A 4,502-nucleotide genomic window follows, 5' to 3' on the forward strand; every position below is an offset into this window, starting at 1 on the left:
TAGATAGATAGATAGATAGATAGATAGATAGATAGATAGATAGATAGATAGATAGATAGATAGATAGATAGATAGATAGATAGATAGATAGAGCGAGAAAGAGATTTCCACAGATAAGATATATCTTCATAGAAACACTCACGAGAGGCATAACGACGAGTTGACAGAAGGCTCCTATCGCTGGTGCGATTGGTCGCTTCACAATTTCCTTGACGACAGCGATATCAATGGACGCACCAAAGCCAATCGTGGTAAAGATAACGAAGCTTGCGAGCATGTAGTTGAACACCACGTCGATGATACGTGGCTGTCGCATCACGCTCACACGATATCCGCTGTCAGAATAAATCGTGTCCGACTCGGAGCTGTACACGCGAAACGACAGCGACGTTATTCCGATGAATTTTGCTAGCACCGTGAAGTTTCCGTACGTCGTGCCAGTGCAGGCGACCGGCGTCTCTATGTTTTCTATCACATCGCCGACGAATCGGTCGGCGCCGGTCACGACCAACCAACAGTCGTACGAGAAACCCATCGACGTGGACAACGTCAGGTTGTAGTCAACAGTAATAGTCTGCGCCTCGATCAACTGTTCGATCGAATCCTGGGAGAACTCGAGCATGTTTGACACCGTCTCGTTGACATCTCGCTGTTCTTGGGCCGTGACTACCGCACAAAGAGCGAGTGCCATCACCCACAAACCGAATGCCGTTTCCATGCTTAATTATCTTGCGCTGTAGGAATCGTGGAGGTGGTGTTCCCTATACGTCGCTAAACACAGCACATCGAGTCTGTCGAGTCGCTTCTGCGTGTCTGTCTGCCTCCTCGTTGTGGGTTTCGAGAGCGGAGACTCAGGTACGTTTGTATAATAGGCTCCAGACATGTGCACGTGTTTAATATAGGTTAAAAAAAACTACATGATGATTACTTTGCGCAATAGCTATTTTCCTGCGGTCGAACAGCCATGCATGCTCACAACTCGCGCGTGTTTCTATCACTAATCAAGACGATTAGCTCATGCAGCAGCGCAGATAACCAGTTTCGTTATGCAAGGCGCTGTCAAGCTGTCTATCTATTGTAGCTGCAGTTTATAGGAATATGAACGTGCTATTACACGAACTGCGTCGGTTCCACCTCGCTAACGAATTAGGTTAATTAGCTATTTAGCACAACGAGATGGGAGAATGATGTAATCACACTGTGCATTTACATATATATATATATATAACATAATAACAGTTCAAATACTATATATTCAGCAAACGGTGGCGACAGGATGCGATGCTTGGCCCGTCGCACCTTATGCCAGTTTAGAATTGACAAGCGGTGACAAACGGTGACCGCGTCTTGATGCGACGCTTATATCGTTCGGGACAATAGCGGTGACAAGCGGGGCAGCCAGGCGACGTGACGCTTAATCAGCAGAACTGAGCATAGTTGACACGACGCATGCACCTACAAGCGGGCTTCGCTTGCTGCTTGTCGCCAAGGTCTGGTTTTGCCAAAGTAGTTTCTGCTAGATCTGGTTTCGAGCTGCTATATATAAACAGCAATTGGCAAGCAGAAACATATAAGATTTAGAGAAAGACTATGTAGTGAGTCGGAGAGAGATCGAGACGAGGCGCCGGAGCCTGTAGCCTAGGCTGTGGTATTGTATATATTTGTATATGTGTCAAGTAATAAAATGAGTCTTCAATAACAATCTGCTACGATGGATCATCTATACTACTTGTTGCAATCATCTACGTATCACGCTACGATGCTACGATGCCGGAGCGGAAACATCAACTCTATTCACAGTACAATACAGATATTAGTATAAACCAACTGCCTGATTCACTGTACTTGCTTCTTCTTGCTAAGGGAAGGAGAATTACCTTATGAAAGAAATCGCGTTACAAAATAACGAACAAAACGTATTTACGAGCAGCACCGATAAATGTAGGCTGCAAGCAACCAGGCTAGAAAGTATCACTATGGTCCAGGCTTTCAGAACCACCCGGTTGCCAAAATGGCATTTGACCTTGAAGGTCAAATTTGGGGGGTCAAAAGGTCAAATGAGGTCAAATTTGATTTTTATTTTATTTTGTTTTGTACTTTCATATAACATCGAGATTGGCGTGAACAATTGAATATTTAATGAGTTATAAGGGGTTTAATTTCTAAGATAATAGGTAAATGTGAAGCGATTCATGAATATAAATGCTTTTTACTCCTCTATTCTTTGGAATTCGAATAAACTAAGATCCATTCATTTTAAAGTCACTTTTACCAAAAAATATCCATTGCTTCATCATCAAGAATGCACCACAGTGGCTGAAAGCCTCAGAATCATCTAGTTCCAAAATTATGATGTCATTCATTTCAAGGTCAAATCATGCATTTTAAAGGATAAGTAACTTTAAGAAACAACACATCATTTTCCATCGATTTCAGTTCACCCGTCAACAAGTCACTTCTCTTCAATCTACACCCTCTGTTCCCTCCTTCAGCATCGCAGCCACATGCAGGTATACATCGTTGTCCTATCTTGTGGCAACGGCAAGCTTGTGTTACACTTGCTTTAACATCCACAAGTAACAAGTTCCAAACAGCTACTTGGAACAGATGGTGTCCGCAACCACACTACTTCTAATCGTCCATCAGTTGCCTGCCAACCTTCAGTCTCCTCGGCGTCAGGAACAACTACGTCAGCCTTGTTTGCCTGCAGCCATACTTTTGTCTGGTAGTTCGCACGCGACATATGCAATTCGAGAGCGTCACTAGTTGGTCGCAACATTTCAAGTGCCTTCTTCCCTTTCTGGAACCAGTCATGCCTAGCTCTGTCGACACCGGAACTAGTGTGGAGCTTTGTAAAGGTTACATACGAACTCCTCGACATCACTTAATGGCCCATCTCGGCCAGCGCCATGCAACAGTTCCGGGTGTTGCAAGTAGACATTCCAGCATGATTTTTTGCCATGATCAGCGAATGATGACACTGTATCACAACCAGTTATGGCATGGAACCCAAGAACATTCTCCACAACTGCCGGAGGGAGGGTCTCGTTGATGATGTGAACTGGGAAACACTCCTGCTCCTTGGATGTGCTTAGCGGCTACTCCATCTCCACAGCATTGCGCAGAGTTTGCTCCGCCTGGTGAAGTGAAGAGCAAGAGCGCGGACATACTGGGTCACGGCCTTCACAATTATGTTTCACTAACGCGGCCTCCTCTCACACTGGCTTCAAAGCATGAGGGTGATCCTCCGGCTCTCCGCTGTTCCTCTCATCTTTCGCGCCTCCCTCCCCCTTCCCCTCTCGCAACTTCCATTGTCGTCATGCTTCCGCTCCACGTGCTCCCTGTTCAGCTTGTTCTCCGCTGCTATGGGATGAACTCCCCCTCTCCGTCCCTTTGATACATCCGTTCGGTTCGTCTTCGCGCTGCACGAACTACGACTTCGTTCGCGAGCGCTATCGCTTGTGCTGCGCGGTTGCCAGTTCAGCTGCACGGACACCCGCCTGCATACCGGCGTCCTCTCGCCTCTCTTCTATCAGCCACCTAACTCGCGCTCGCACTTGAAGTTCTCCTTCTCTCCTATGCACTCCTGTGGAAGGGAGATCATCTCTCTCTCGCCTGATCACTGTTACGGTCACCGACTTGGTCTCGTCTTGCCAGCTTTTTGCTTCGTGTAGTCGACCTTATCACACCGTAGAAGTCCTCCCTTCCATATCACTGACTAATACGACTGTCCGCCAATCTCCTCTGTGTGACACCTCGGCTGCACAGAACTGTCCCTTACCACCTCCGTGCGTCTCTCTACCCTTCGCTCCGAGCGTTTTGGCAATGTTGCCAAAAGTTTGCATTGCGTGGCTTCTTAGGGATTAGTCCACTAGGCCATCCCCTATGTTCTTCTTTTACTAAGCTAGACATGTTGCCAGACTATAAGGTTTGTATGTTGCAATGCAATATACAGCGTCCTAAGAACTAAGAAACTGCGGATGGCTAATTTGCATATGGTTGTAGCATTTTGCTTAATTGCGGCCTCCTATATTAGCATATTATTAGGTCAACATCACAAATCAAGATGCACTTTCTTAGTAACTCCACTAGAACTCATTCGTGCTCGTCTAGACCCTGTGTTTCGACATTAAGAATTTGATCTGGCATGCGATTCAACCGGATGACCTCCTTTCCGACTGCCAGATCCAATATGGCTTCATGCATAATGAGGTCAACCGTAAAATCACCATAACGCTGACGCGAACTGATTGAAGATAGCGACTTTGTTTTGATGTTTGACCCATTTTCTTAACACCAAGCGTTCCATCGTTATAGAAGTGCTCTATATAGTTTACAGTAAGTTCTTTATATCATGAAAATGTTTAAATTTATGATGCAGCTAGTCATGGACTACTAGCTATTAACACCCCAACACCATCAAGACTAAGCTTACTATTCCCAGCTTCGTTCTCGTTATGTTTCCGAGCATTCTCTCCTCTCGTAGATCCGGTCATTCTCCT

The sequence above is a fragment of the Priapulus caudatus genome, unplaced genomic scaffold (genome assembly GCF_000485595.1).
Source record: "Priapulus caudatus unplaced genomic scaffold, Priapulus_caudatus-5.0.1 Scaffold165, whole genome shotgun sequence".
In the NCBI taxonomy this organism is placed as follows: domain Eukaryota; kingdom Metazoa; phylum Priapulida; class Priapulimorpha; order Priapulimorphida; family Priapulidae; genus Priapulus; species Priapulus caudatus.